This window comes from Balaenoptera borealis (genome assembly GCF_965194805.1).
Source record: "Balaenoptera borealis genome assembly, chromosome: 8".
Classification (NCBI taxonomy): Eukaryota; Metazoa; Chordata; class Mammalia; order Artiodactyla; family Balaenopteridae; genus Balaenoptera; species Balaenoptera borealis.
Genome location: NC_138865.1, coordinates 86,182,880 through 86,199,107, shown reverse-complemented (window position 1 = coordinate 86,199,107; position 16,228 = coordinate 86,182,880). Strand labels below are relative to the sequence as shown.

Sequence of the window (16,228 nt, the reverse complement as noted above, 5' to 3'; positions counted from 1 at the left end):
ACAGAGAGGGACACACGACGAACGTACTACAGCTGAAATCATAAGGCTTCTCAGAAAAACCCACATACAACTAAGAATTGTCTTTCCTCATAACTCTGTCAGCCCTTTTCAAGCACAAACTGCCTTCCTTGGAGCCAATGAACTTACCCAAAAACAAAGATCATCTGCAGATTTTGTTTTTATAAACCTCACCTTCATCTCTGTCCAAGGAGACAATCTATGCAAAGTTTGTCTTCTCCATATACTGTGCTCTAACTAAATGTCTCTGAGTACCCTCTGATTCTCTAATAATGTTCCTAGTATAAGAGCATAAAGATGACTTTGGAGCGGAATTGATTCCCCCACTAATGAAACACTTCACTGTTCAACTTCACCAACTCTTGTAAACAGTCCTCAAAGTGCACAACTGAATGTTCTGGCAGGAAATCCTGTCTCAAGAGGCAGCTGGGCCTAATGATATAATTAAACCAATTTCACCAAACTCAAGGGCATACAAGGAGGCGGCAGGAACCACAAAGAGGTGTCTGAAGCTGGTTCACCATCCATTTGAAAATATTGAGAATTGATAACATTTTGACTCATCCACAGATGTTAAATGTCTATAGGTATGACCCATAGGTCTTGCTAAAGGCTTCTGCTCTACCCAGATTTAGTTTTAATAGTCCATAACTCTAAAGTATCTCATTGGTCTCTCACCAATGCTCACCTCTAAGGGAACACAAGGACTTCTCACCAGAAGTCTTAGGTGACTTCACCTTCCTAGACTGCAAGAGGGGTACTTGGGGGCCAACTTCTTTTTCTGCTGGTTAATCACAGGCTTCAGCATCTGAGTGACAAGGACTTGGAAAGTACTGAGCCCTTCAAAACCCCTCTGTGGTTGGCCACACCTTGAGATCTGACCTGTGGGACAGAAGGACACCGCATCATGACTGTAGGTGTTAGGAAACAGCCCTTGGCCTACATGCATCTGGACTGGATGACCATGAGACTTCACTGGCACTTCTGTCATGCTGCTCTACAAGGTGATCCAGGGACCCACTTCTTTCTTTTTGCTCCACTCTCCCCTATGTTGTTATCCTCATCCAACTGATCAAAGCTGGTTTACCACTTTAATTCAAACATTCCAGCCGAAAGAAAGGGGGACAGAGAAGGCGTGGACAGTTTTTTTCTCAAGGACTTGACCTGGAAGTTGAAAACATCATTTCCACTCAATCCCATTGGCCAGATTTAGTCACGTGGACATGCCCAGATGCAAAGGATGGTGGGAAATATAGTGTCTAGCCAGGAAGCCGGATGCTTAAAATTTAGAGGTTTCCATTAGTGAAAGGGTTAATGAAAAATGGATATTGAAAGATTATCAGTCCCTGCCACAATGACATTTATTTAATGGATGATTGCTAGATCATGGCTAGTGGTTGACTAGATGATTGGGAATGCTTGGGGGAAGGGATTTGATCACTTTGAGGGGAACTGATTATTTTGGGGGGATTAATTAGCTTTAGGTCTGATTAGGCTTAAGGAAAGGAAGACCACTGAGTATGTCTGGATTGACAGTGATTGTATTTGGTGAGCCTGAATTAGTTGATTAGATAAGAATTTTGATAAGCTATATAACTCCCAGCTTAATATCAAAATGCAAAGAAAGGGTTCAGTTATGTTTGGTCATTTTGAGAAGTAACCTTTTTGGTTTGCCAAATGTTAAAACTTTGAAGTGAAAGTTGGTTATACTTAGCTATTCAAAAAATAAAAGTATTCAATTCTTTCTTCTGCTTCTCCTTGTGCATTGTACACTAGTGTCAATATTCATTCCATTCGAGGTCCATTTGGTCTCTTAAAAGCTAGCCACAAGTAGCTCTCAATAGCTCCTCTGGGCAGACACCAAAGAAGTAAATCTGATCCTAAGTAAAATCTAGTAGCTTGCCAATATTTTCACCAGTTAGGAATTATAGGAATTTAGCCATAGAATTTGAAAATAAATTGAAGTCTCTTTTTAGCCATTTTTTGTTTTTAGTAGAGACCAAGATCCCATTCATTGCAAAATGTTTTCCTAGACATGAATGCTTGTGTTTGATCCAGGAATAATAAATGATTGACTTTTACCCAGCAGCAGGGTGGGGTGAGATTCCTGGCACTTTTTTTTTTTTTTTTTTAAGCAAAGGGAAAAACAACTGAGCAGAATTTGTTCTTTCAAGAGCTTTTTGTGGAAATGTAGACTAAAGAGACTTTTTAAATCACTTATGGCAATAATTACAAATATGGTTACACAAAGCTAGTGGGAATGCTGTTTTAAATCACTATAACTTATCTGACCTAGATGTTGCCATTAGTGGCATTAAATAACAAGGCATCTTCAGCTTGTTAACTTTTTTATCTTAACGAGTTCTAAGTTCAAATGTTTTCTTTTTAAATATAAATATTTGATTTTGCTAAAGCTAATTTGAAATTCTTGAGTGTTGCCTTGAGTATGCACAGAAAAGATCAGTTTTGTTGGAAGCAGCTGGAAAATCCACTGTTGGAATTTAAAAACAGCTAACTTGTTGTAAGTCATTACATTCCATTGTAAAATTCTTTACAATATAGAATAAAATTTAAAATTCTTTTTAACCAAAACCTTGATACTAGGCGTCACAAAAGAAAAGTTCGTCTCATTTAAGAAGTGCTCTAAACCAGCAATTCTCAAACATTTGTCCGGAAAATTAGCAGAAATTAAAAGACTAACAATAGCTTTAGATGTTGATGAGGATAGAGAGAAATAAGTACTCATATTCTGTTGGTGCTAATGTAAACTACGTCAATTTTTTTTAATAAAAAGCTATGATGTTAGGTAGAACATGCAGGACAAGGAGACTGAATAAAGAAACGAAAATTCAACCATCAACCATCCTCTAAGAAAACTAAGGGGCCTAAAGGTCAAAAGCCCTGTTTCACAGGTGGAGTCCCTACGCATTGACGGCCAAGTTACCAGATTTAGCAAATAAAAATACAGAATAGCCAATTCAATTTGAATTTCAAATAAGCAACGAATACTTTTTTTAGTATAAAGATGTCAACGTACCCAGGACCGTGTCAGGTATTTTCGCCAGAAGCATCTTTGCCGGAGGCATCTTTGCCGCAAGCGTTTTGCCGCAAGCGTTTTCCCGCATCACTAATTGGCCGTAAGGCAATTTTGCCGTAAAAGATAAGAACGAAAAATAAAAGGGGAACGAACATTAAAAAGGACACAATGAAGCATGAGAAATGCATAACAAAATTAAACAGACTTTATTGCAAAATACAAAACATTTGAATACATTTAAAATGTGTATAGATTCATGGCAATAATGCACAAATAACTGACTTTATTTGTGCATTGTACCGAAGCACTTCTCTTCTGAGTCTCTCGTTCATAGTATTTTATACGCCCTCCCCCCGCCCTTTTTTTTTTTTTTTTTTTGCTTTGTTGATTCCTGTCCTTGTTCAGCATCACACTTTTTCTTTTTTGCTAAAATTTGTTCCCTTGTTAAGAGAGCTGTCGGGAATTCCCCGGCGGTCCAGCAGTTAGGACTGCATGCTCTCACTGCCGAGGGCCGGGCGTTCAATCCCTGGTCAGGGAACTAGGATCCCACAAGTGGTGCAGCAGGCCAAAAAGAGAGGTGTCAGTTCCCAGGAACAGACTCACAGATAGAGAACAGACTTGTGGTTGCCAAGCGGATGGGTTGCGGGGAGGGTTGGATTGGAAGTTTGGGGTTAGCAGATGCAAACTATTATATACAGAATGGATAAATAACAAGGTTCTACTGTATAGCCCAGGGATCTATATTCAATATTCTGTAATAAACCATAATGGAAAAAAAAATATATATATATATATATACATATACATATATATCAGAATCACTTTGCTGTACACCAGAAACTAACACAACATTGTAAATCAACTGTACTTCAATAAAAATAAAAATAAACTTAAAAGAGAGGTGTTAGTTCCCAATAACTAGAGTGCACGTTTGTGACCGAGGTTTGTATTGCATAATGAAAGCTTCTACACAGTTGTTTGTTCTTGGCACATTGTCACATGTCTATTGATAGACGTTCCAAAGTTCTGTGGGAAGTGTGGGTTCAACGGTATGCCTTCAAGACACTCCGAGGTCTCTTTCTCTTCCACCCCAGTGTGTTTCAAAATTGGAAGCCAACTCTGGGGGGCAGATCATCCCATCCTCATCTGTCAGCTCGATAAAGCCATCAATAATGTCTCCAACTGGAAGAAATGCTAACACATTTCAACCAGTTAACCAACCTGTCAAACGCAAAACTGTCAACCCGTTATTTTCTCTTTCACGGCAGAATTGCCTTACGGCCAATTAGTGATGCAGCAAAAATATTGTGGTGAAAATGCCTGCGGCAAAGATATCTACAGCAAAATGCTTACGGCAAAAGTACCCAGGACACTTTGGGACATACTTATAATACTTTAGAAACTATTCACTGTTTATCTGAAATTGAAGCTTTACCGGCAACCTATGTTTTATCTGGCAGCCCTAATTTAATATAAAACAATAAGAAGAAGAAGAAGAAAGTTGTACCTTGGATTGTTGCTAAAAATCCTGCCTTGAGTCTCCTCTTTTATGTTGTCCCTTCCCCCAGGGAATACTACTGCCAACCATTTATAACAGGAATTGATCTGCTAGTCCCTTTATTTTACCCTTATCCTTGAGTCTGTCTTACAATATCCTCCAATATCCGTCATTCATTTCCTTTTTCTTTTTCATTCATAAGCCTTTTCAATTTCAAGTTGCAGTTAACCGCACCAGGTATATTCCAGAGTCTATCCTCTTACCTATCTCAAAACTAGAAACTACTAAATTTCCCTAGGGAAGGGCATAAGAGGCCAAATCCAAATGAGAGAGCACAAATAATTAAAAGGCTAAATCTTTGAGGGTGCTCAACTGCAAAGACACAATTGCTTCACTACTCTTGGAGCTTTTAGAAGAAAGCAAACATCCTTTGGAACAGACAAGCCAGGAAAAGATTCTTTCAAGTACCTGTACATGAAGTTTACCTGGAGCCTGATTAGTTCAAATCTCATTTACCTTGATTTAGAACTAACCCCCTTCTACTACCACCAGATCTTTAGAGGCTTGAAATGGCCAGTTACAAATATAAGAAAATATAATCAACTAAAACATTTTAAATTATATAGAAATTTGGATAATGACTTGATATTTGATGATATTAGGGAATCATTGTTCAGTGTTTCAGGGTGTTGTGATAATGGTATTGTGGTTACATTTTTAATTAAAGTTCTTATCTTTTAAATACATCCTGGACTGTTTGCAGATTAAGTGATAGTTCTGGGATTAGCTTCCAAAGGTAGGATGTGGACTGGGTGGCAGTATAAATGGAATAAACAATCTTCCATTGGGATAATGGGTACCTAGGAGCACAATATACTATTCTTTGTGCTTTTATGTATGTTTGAAGTTTGCCATACTCGAATTTTTAAAATAAAAATTATCCATTCAACAGAATATTATTGTTAAAAAGGAAGAATATTCTGACACATGCTACAATATGGATGACACCTGAAGACATTCTAAGTGAAATAAGCCAGTCAAAAAAGGCAAATAGTGTATGATTCCACTTATGTGAGGTACTTAGAGTATTAAAATTCATAGAGACAGAAAGTAGAACAGTGCGCTGAGGATGGGAGGAATGGGAAGATAGCGTTTAACTGGTACAGAGTTACAGTTTGGGAGGAGGCAAACAGTTCTGGAGATGGATGGTGGTGATGGTTGCCCAACAGTGTGAAGGTACTTAACGCTACTGAACTGTACACTTTAAAATCATAAATATTATGTTGTGTATACTTTACCCCTGTAAAAAATGATATCAATTTAGTTTCGTAAGTAAAGAGTGCGACTTTCATAATGCATAGCAAAAATAAAAACGGAAAATAGCAATAAAATATAAGTAAGGGAATTAGAAACTAACTTTTATTCTTGAAGAATAAACACATGTTCTTTTCAAGATGGAAAAAAAATCTATCCTCTTAGTCTCCCCAGATAGCAAATTTAAATTTCCTTTTATCTTTGAATGTACAAAATAAAAAGAAATACAAATAATAAATAAAAATTATCATAGAAAGCAAGCCTTGCCATGAGATGGCTTTTACCCAGACAGTAAGTATGACAATTCCTGTAAGGCCCTATGTCCTCACTTTCCCTAAGAACCAGACCACAGACGTCAGGTGAGAGCCGTTCCATATGGCTGAAATCCCTGTGCTGGGCACCCACCACCCATACCCAGCTGCTCTTCCATAGTCATCTTGAATACTAGGGGTCATTACCTGTAATTCCAATCCCTTTGGCCAAATACCAGGAGCTTTACCACAAAAAACAAAAGCAGAAAACAGATAAAATGATAAAGCAGCAATTCTTTAGCAATTCTAAGAAAATCCCATTACTATCTAGGATCCACATGGCAAGTTTGCTCGCAAGATTAAACATCTCCTGCTTTTGCAGTCACTGTTTTTCATTTTCTCTTGCCCTGAAAGATAACTGACAATATTCGGTTACCTCTAAAATGTCAAAGCCCATGGAAATAATCTAATTCTTGCAGTGTTCCCTAAGTACCCATCCCACCACATGTGTCTCTAATCCAACGCAAGCACCACGGGCTTAGGGCTGAGGACTCTATGGGTCCTCTGACTGGGGCCTTCCAGGATGCCAACCCTCCAGGGAACTCATCCTCATGTAGTGACCTGGCCGTGCCTAGGGTCCACCTCCTCCACATCAGGCAAACAGCCCGAGTGACAAGCAACACAGCAGTGAATGTAGCAAGGAAGACCCTGCTTCCATGGAGCTAGAGCCAAGAGGAGAAAATGAACGTTGAAGGAGTTCTAAGTGCGGAGAGTGCCATTGTTACCGAACCCAGGTCTGGCTGCTCGCTGCTCAAAAGCCAATTCTCGAGAGACAAGTGTTGGTAGGAAAGGACAGGTTGCTTTATTTTTGAGACCGGCCACCGGAGGGGAGGGCGGACGCCTGTCCAAAGGCCGACTCCCCCCTTGACAATCAGGGGGCAAGAGCTTTTATAGATAGGGGAGGGGGCTACATGCAGAAACAATACAGTCAGCTCTCACAGTCATCTTGAAGTTGGTCATCGGTGATCTGACCAGCGTCATCTCGATTGTTTTAGGTACAGTTAATCTTCAGTTCTACTGTCGGTTTGTTTCCATTTCTCTGAGGCCGATTCTTAGAATTGTGGCAGCTTATGTCATGGCTACAGCCTGGTCATCATATAGTTAACTTCTTCCTCCTGATGGGGGCTTCAGTATCTATAAGACAGCTCCCAGGATATGGTTCAGAATATTATCTATAGCCCTTAAGGAGGAACTAGAAGTCCTTGACTATGCTTAATGACTAAACTATTATTATTTGGTCTCCTTTGACTGTTTTCCTCTGTTTCTGCATTATCTCACTTCTCTGATTAAACTTATTCTTTGGCTAAATTTTTTCCACAGACAAAAGGCAGGCTGAGGACATGGCGGGCGGGTGGGGGGAGTATCATAGGGTCCTGCTCCGTTTCACCATGAAGGAGTACAGAACACTTTGGAAACCCAGGATGGGCTGCCTAACCTAGCCTAGTGTGGCAGTGGTCAGGGAAGGCTCCTCTGGCATGAGACAGGAAGAGGGGATCGAAGTTACCGCTCATCCTGGAAAAAAACCTTCCAATGGGATGCCCTGACTCAGGAGGTATCCAGAGGGTAGAGCTTGAGTAGAGGATGCCGGGGAGAACAGCTTCCGCCCTGGATGGGCTAGAAACAGGCGAAGTAGCACAGTCATAAAGAGCACAGGCTGTAGAGACAAACAGTCCTGGGTTCCGTTCCCAGCTCCATCACTTAATAACCACGGAAATGTAGGCAAGTTTCTTGACTACCATATAAGTTGATATACCCTTAATATATCGTGTATGTATTATTATGCCACAAAAGTCTCTGTTTCTTTCTGTGCTTCGACTTGTGCTACAAAAAGGTGAACTCCTGTTATCCCACCTTGGTGTGGTGTGTCTCACTCATGCCAAAAGGGAGACGGTGTGTGACGGGCCCTAATAAAGGGGTAAGGAGTGGGGAAATCCTGCCACATAAAAATGGAGTTAACACAAACTGCACAGACAGGACACATAGAATGTGCACAGTAAATATTTGTTGGGTAGAACTGATGAACAAAATTAGTAAAAGGCACCAAGCACAGTGCCTGACACACTGGGAATTTTCAATAACTACAACTATAAAATTAGTATTATTATCAGATGCTTGCCGAGATCTCTCCCATTTAACCACCAAATCTCTAAGGCATGAATGAGTTAGGATCAGGCTCACATCCAGTGGACACTGAAGACCTTCTTCCTTGGGGCCCAGAACAGGGTACCCAGAGGAGCCACTGTGTTTGTGAACCTTCTCCCCCTTCAGTTACCTTCTCCCACTAACTCTGCACTCGTGGGAAGGCAGGACATTGTCCCTAGAGCTTTGGAGAGCACACCTCATATTCCAGACTTTGAATTACCTCTGGGATCAGCGCCTTTGCTGGCATCATTGCTAGATCTTCACATCTACTCCAAGAGAGAGACAGGCTGGATTCCTATCCACATTCTGCAGGTGAGAAACCTGAGGCTCAGAGAAAGAAGGGAGTCTGCCCTGCTCAGAGGGTGAGCCAGGACTCTGGACCCAAATCCTTAGCTCCTGATCCCCAGGCCAAAGCTAGTTCCTTCCATTTTCCCATTTCTTTTTCATTATTTTCAATCCTAATGATGATTTTTTTTTCAGAGCACAAAATAACACATGCCCATTGTAGAAAGTTTGGACAAAACCAAAGCAGTATAAGAGGGAATTTGATCTCCTAGAGTTAACTGCTCTAAAAAGTTTGAAATAAGTTGCCTCTGTTAATTTTTAAAAATTTTTTTGTAGTTTTATTGTGGTATAATTAATGTATTACAATTTTTTAATTGTTCATTTTTATACACATTTTTATGTGATTGAGAATATTATTGTATGTGCACATTTATATCTTATGATTCACCTAATTTTATATCATAAGCAGCCTTACTATGTTACTAAAAACCCTTTGTTAACATCTTTTGATGTGTGAATAATTTTCCATTTCCATTATTACACCACAGTTACTGAGTATGCCACTTATTGGTGGACACTTTGTTTACAGTGTTTCTCTTGTAAATGACGATGAGATGAACATTTTTGTTGAGAAGACTTGATTCATTTTTTTTAATGCTTTCCTTAGGACTGAGTTCTAGAAGGGGATTGCTGGTTCAACAGGTATCATCTGATCCCTGATGCTCTCACCAGCAGGAGGTGCTCAAAGGAAAGCCCTCTCCAGTTGGTACAACTGTCATTCAGAAGCAAAGTAACTGCTAAATTAGTTAAGTAAATTTAACAGAAAAGTGTAATCTTTAACTTTTCAAAATATGCTTTGTATTTCTTTTTTTTTTTTTTTTTTGTGGCTGCGTTGGGTCTTCGTTGCTGCACGCGGGCTTTCTCTAGTAGCGGCGAGTGGGGGCTGCTCTTTGTTGCAGTGCACGGGCTTCTCATTGCGGTGGCTTCTCTTGTTTCGGAGCATGGGCTTCAGCAGTTGTGGCACGCAGGCTCAGTAGTTGTGGCTCGCAGGCTCTAGAGCACAGTCTCAGTAGTTGTGGTGCACAGGCTTAGTTGCTCCGCGGCATGTGGGATCTTCCCAGACCAGAGCTCGAACCCATGTCCCCTGCACTGGCAGGAGGATTCTTAACCACTGTGCCACCAGGGAAGCCCACTTTGTATGTTTTGAAACATATTGGTCTTATGTCTGACAGCTTCAGTAGGTGTAAAACTTACTAAATATTCCAGTTGAAATTCAGTGAAGATATTGGATCGTGCTAAATTCCCAGGTGCCATTAGAATAAGTTAAATAGCTCCTATTGTACCCAAATTGCCCAGGTAGCAGAGGTCCACAAGAATGGATCTCAGAGCAACTTTGCCAGCCCCAACCCATCCTCCAAAGTCCAGACTAGAATAACACCTGCCTGCTCAACATCTCTACTTGGATGTACAGTAGAATCCTCAAATTTAATAAGTCCAAAATAGAATTCTCAGTTTCTCAATGCCCATCTTCCAACTTGCTCCTTCCCCAATTTTTCCCATATAAGTAAATGGGGCATCACCACCCACCTGGTTGCTCAGGCTGAAAACCTATGGATCTTCCTTGACTCTTCTTTCCCTCACCCTCTCCATCCAGTGTATCAGGGAGTCCTGTCTGCCTCCTTCAAAATATATACAAATTGAGCCTACTCAGCAGGTGCACGTGCTTCCCATTCTTCATGTTTCAGAGCATGTTCCTCCCCAGCTCAAAACCCACCCATGGCATCCTGTCGCACTGGGAAAATAAATCCCAATTCCCACACAATCCATGTCCTGTCCACCTCTGCAGCCTCATCTCCCACCACTCGCCCCTCCTTCCCTTCCCTCCAGCCACACTGACGTCCTCCCAAGCTCCTTACTTGACACCAAACTCCCAAGCTCCTTTCTGCCACAAAATCTGGAATGTGCTTTGTCCAGATTGCCAAACTTCGCTCTCTGTCACATCACTCAGGCCTCTGCATGAAGCACAGCTTCTCATCTACCTAAGATGGACACCCTGCCATTGCTTTCCCTCCCCCTACTACTTTATTCTTCCCCATAACACTCATTACCACCTGACAAGTAATCTCTTAATTTGTTTACTGACTGTCTCCCCATGTGAATGTCCACTCCATGGGGGAAGGGGCTTCATCTGCTGTGTTTATTACTAACACATGGTGCCCAGCACAGGGCACAGTATAGTGCTTAACACATAACAGTGCTCAATAAATGTTTGTTGAATGAATGAATGAGTGAGGGAGGAAGAAAGCTTTCACTGTGAAGAATGTGCATTAGATTCACTTTGGCTTATAACAAAGAAGAACAAAGAAAAGGTCCTTCTCTGCAACTTGAACTGCCATTGAGAGGGAATAAACTATAAGGGCTTCGTAAAGTGTAAACCACCAGACAAATGGAGATTATTATCATTACATTAATATGACATCGTGCTAGATGCTGTGTGCTCTGTAAAATGGACAGGACATAGACCCTGCTCTCGTGAATAAAGTCATCAGCCAGTTGAGATGCTCACAGAAGGCTTTTGATCAAGGGAAACAGTTTATTGTAGGTACACTAAATTTCTGAGACTATTGGACACTTTTATTCAAAGAAAGCATTTAAGAAAGTAATCATTTCAATTTTAAGAATTGAACTTTGAAAATTAATTTTGTTTTCAAACACTAATAAAAAAATCAGTGTTTATTAAAAAGTAGCTATATATGGAAAAAATGAATACTTTGTTAATAAAGTTTAATTTACTGTAAAGCAAGTGGATCCCATTTCTGGCATCTCTAGTTGCCCCATGAAATTATCTAGCAGCTGTAACTAAACAAGAGTGGCATCTAGTGGCCACTAACATAAACTACAGCTCCTTGAAAGGTCAAGTCCGAGAGAGCCTGGGTGTCGTTTCATCCACCTTGCGGTTTACCAGATTTCCAGATTTCACAGAGATATAATTTATTTTTAATGGAGACTTACATGGAGTTGTCGAGATTTTATTTTGTTGAGTTAGGATGTTAAACAACAACAATAACAAATACCACCTACTATCTAACAATAAATAGAACATAATCTCAGAACAAAGGAAATGTACTTCAAATATCAAATATTTAGCTTTATAAAAAATGTTCCAGGGGGCTTCCCTGGTGGCGCAGTGGTTGAGAATCTGCCTGCCAATGGAGGGGACACGGGTTCGAGCCCTGGTCTGGGAAGATCCCACATGCCGCGGAGCAGCTGGGCCCGTGAGCCACAATTACTGAGCCTGCGCGTCTGGAGCCTGTGCTCCGCAACAGGAGAGGCCGCGATAGTGAGAGGCCCGCGCACCGTGATGAAGAGTGGCCCCCACTTGCCGCAACTAGAGAAAGCCCTCGCACAGAAACGAAGACCTAACACAGCCATAAATAAATAAATAAATAAATAAATATTTTTAAAAAGCATTGAGATTCATGATTATTAAAAAAAAAAAAATGTTCCACATTGTCTTTTCTTTCTTCAATAGGAAAATGAGACCTGGAAATCTTTATGGACAGGTACCAATGTATAGCCTGGTAATTGGGAACTGGTGCTTAATTGATAAATTCTTTCTACAATAGAGTGTCCTCGGCTTAAGTGCTCCCAGCAGTGGAGAGGTGCCCGCCTCCGCTACCTCCTTCCAGCTCTGCTAGATAGGTTTCTCTTTAAGTAAGGGTAAAATTGGCAGCCTCTACGCATGGGTCCTGATTTTGGCCTGGGGAGTCTCCATGAAGAAGCCTAAATTCTTTTTTATTTTGACGTATGAAAGTGGCTCTCAGATCCCCAGCGCTCACCTCTCATGATCTCTTCCCTAGGCTGAATCCCCTTGTTCCTTCAGCCAGTACTTATACTCTCAGCTGGCGGAGCAATAAAGTACATTCTATGCCTTCCAGGAGTCTGGTTGCTACAAAGTTAAGATTACAGACATTCCTGAAAAGATCCCGTGAAGGATTAGAAATCTGAAAACTTCTTTCCCCAGGCTAACCAACTCAGAGCAGTAAATAGTTGGCTGGTAGGAAGCAGCAGCGTAGCACAGGAAGATCAGCTCTGTGCTTTGAGATGACCTAGAGGGGTGGGATAGGGAGGGTGGGAGGGAGGCTCAAGAAGGAGGGGACATGTGTATGCTTACGGCTGATTCGCTTTGTTGTGCAACAGTAAATAACACAGTATTGTGAAGCAATTATACTCCAGTAAAGATCTATTAAAAAAAATTTTACTTACTCGTCAACCTTGGCAGACAGGCAGGAGGCACCCAGGGGGCTACAGTCTCCTACATTACAAATTATATCATTTGCACGTCTAGGTCAAATCTCCTCCCCCAGGCCTCCCGAGTCACTGAATAATGCTGAGTTCTTTCATCGATCATACTCCGTTACTGACCTTTCTAAGTTTCTTCCTAGTGGTCTGTGCTTTCCATAGGAACAGATGGGTTAGTCTGCCGTTTAATTCATTTTAGCTGTGAGTGATTAAAAGAAAAGAATAGTACGCCCTCCCTATTTAAGGACATTTCCCAGACGTTGCACCTCACTTTGTTGGCCACTCCTAGCTCCAAGGGAGGCTGTGTTGTTTTTGTGCTAAGAATAAGTATGAAGGGGGGGGACTTCCCTGGTGGTCCAGTGGCTAAGACTCCACGCTCCCAACGCAGGCGGCCCAGATTCTATTCCTGGTCAGGGAACTAGATCCCACATGACTCAACTAAGAGTCCGCATGCCACAACTAAAAAAGGGTCCCGTATGCCGCAGCAAAGATCCTGCAAGCCACAGCGAAGATCTCCTGCATGCCGCAACAAAGACCGAGCGCAGCCAAATTAATGAATAAATATTTAAAAAAAAAAAAAAAGAATGAAGAAGAAAACAGGTTGGAGACAACCAGCTATGTTGACAACTAACTTGTGCCACGTGTACAAGATCAGATAGAGGTCAAGTGATTACTAATCAATCCTGGTGGTCAGCCTCTCTGGAAAATCACTAAACTTAACACCAAACTGTATAGGATTCCACACCTAAAATGCCCTAAAATAAGATGAATGACAATGACCAGTGGGCAAAATTGGGACCAATGAAAACATAGCCAGTAGAATCATGATCATTCAAATAAATGGGATGTTTTAACTCAGATTTTCTGGATTAGTGTTTCTCTGCAGGAATTCCTTCCCAGCATTTCTCAGAAATGTTATGTTTTTCCAAAGCCCAAATCCTAATAAAAATAAGTTGAGGAATCTAGAAACCTGAGAAAACTATTCCCCTGTGAGAATTAAAACTTAATGATCAACATAGAGATCTCACTAGTTCAAAGGAATCCACTAATACCAAATCGAAAGCGAGAGTAGAAAACGCAAAAGCATGTATTGGAAAATTAAGGTCGACAGTTCCAGAATGGAATGGGAGCAGGAAGGAGAGATGTGGTCACAATCTAATCGGTCTTGCCTGTGGTGTGGTAGAGCTGGCTCACAAAGGAGAGAGAGAGAGAGCAGCCAGTTCCGAGCATCTCTTTCTGACTCTCGGTGACATCACGTCAGTAGCTTGAAATTGACCCTAGTGGGAATATTTACATCTCCCCTCAGAAATTGACAAAAGCTACATATTATGACTTCCCCCCCCCCCTGCCCCCAGGGAGTCAGTTTACCAGCACACACTGGTTATAAGTGTGTGCTTGTGGCCTGGTCTGTTTCTAACAGCAAGTCATTTCTACAACTAAAATAAATATTAGTAAGTTCATACACATAGGATATTTATACAAATCCTATGAGTGGTGTCAGAAAAAAATAACAAACTTTGGAAGCAAAATAAGTCCTTATATTGGCAATTTCAACAAGTGATTCTGTGTAGTGCTATTAACGTTGCTAGCAGGTCTGAACATTAATACTATATGAAAACTTTCCAATAATGTAGTTGGCATTTCCAAATATTTGAGTATTCACCATAGGCTACAGTTCTTTGTAAATACTTAACAGAAGAGATGCAAAAGAAAAAGATGTGATTGTTGTTGTAGAACACTCCAACATGAAATCAGAAACTGCTCTAAAATCTGAATTGGCAAGAGCAATTTTTTTTTTTTTTAAACCCAAGAGCTGGATTTATTTGCTCACTATTCATTTTCACATCCCACCATCTCCACAACTTTCAGTAAAGTAAGGACTACCAAACAGGGGTCTCCAATCAGGTCCAGGCAGTAGCCACCAGCAAGGGCAATATTAAATTCAATGGCAAAATCAAGACCGAGGCAAGCAGACCCAAAAAAAAAAAATTATAATAAAAAAAGGAAATGAGCTTCTATGAAGCAACATGCACCCTAACACTCAACTTGAAGATGTTTGGGATGCACTCTTAATTCAACCAACATCAATGCAAAATGAAAGTTTTCTATGTCTGGAATATCTGTCACAAAGCAAAGATCAAGATTATCTTTAATTCTTGTCTTTTTAAAGTTGGAGCAATTAATTCTTTGTCTTTTTAAAGTTCATTTATCAAAGTATAACTTTTAAATATCAAATATTTGTGGTATTCTCTTTCAATTTTAAGTGATTTTGTTTGGAATTTATTTGGGGTTAATGTTTCCTTCCTTTTAACGTTTTCTATATCCAATGTTTGTATTAGGTTGAGATCATTTTTCCATGTTATTGAAATAATCTTGGCATAATATATTGATTCATAATAATAACAAACTATAAAACTATGTTATTTACTGAAAACTTCTGAAACTTTAAGCATCATTCTATCACAGAACATTATTCACTGTTTATTATTATGGTCACTCATTATTTAAAAGCATGTAAATAAGTGTTATGAATAGTGCATAATAATTTATGATTTCAGAAATTCTCAAGAATTCCTGGAAATTGCAATTTGTCGTTCCTGGCTGCTGAACATTAGTATCAGCTGGGAATTTGGAAGCATCATTCTGGATCATTGACTTTCAAACTTTCTGAAGCAGCAGACCTTTTTTTAATCAAACAAAATCTACCTTGGAAATAGAAGATATAAAGGAGATAAAAATGAAACTCTGGCTGAAGGAGATGGGAGAATAAGGAGATGTGACCCTGTCCTAAACTTTGCGACCAAATTGCTGAATGGCTTGGGGTTCATCACTTTAGTGTCTCGAGGTCTTAGTTTTCTCATCTGTAAACTACGGTCGATACCGCTCCACTGGGTCCCCGTGCATATCGCAGGAGACAGTTGCGATGATGCTGCAGAAGAGCTTTGCAAACCTGGGACACTTTTTAGAGCTTCAAGTGCTGGACAGACAGAGAACTTCCACACACCTGATCCAGCCCTTGTGCTGTGAGCCTGATGGAAGAGCAAGGACCCCAGACTCCACGCCCCACCCTGGCTACTTTCCTAGGACTCTCTCTCTGCCAGTGTCCCTTCCTTTTAAGAGCTGGGGTTTCAAGACGTAAACAAGACCTCAGATTTAAAGTGGGATCAGGCAGCAAAACACAGACATTTTTATTCCTCACATGAAAATTATGAATTGTGAAAAGGGGGTTTGAATTTTGAGGAAGTTCCAAGTTCACTGAAATGGGGGCCAGAAAGTTGTATTTCAGTCTGGAACTGCCATACAGTCTAGAGAAATGTCAGG

The 16,228-nt window shown here is 40.5% G+C and overlaps 1 protein-coding gene across 1 annotated transcript in view; it reads right to left on the bottom strand.

Moving 5' to 3' along the window:
• LOC309632795 (uncharacterized protein) overlaps positions 1 to 9,098 on the bottom strand; it is an 80,054-nt gene extending 70,956 nt beyond the window's left edge. The window contains exon 1 of the mRNA XM_082400632.1: positions 3,056 to 9,098. The gene's annotated coding sequence lies outside the window, so the exon portion shown is untranslated. The remainder of the gene's footprint in view (positions 1 to 3,055) is intronic.
• Between the last annotated feature and the right edge of the window lie 7,130 nt (positions 9,099 to 16,228).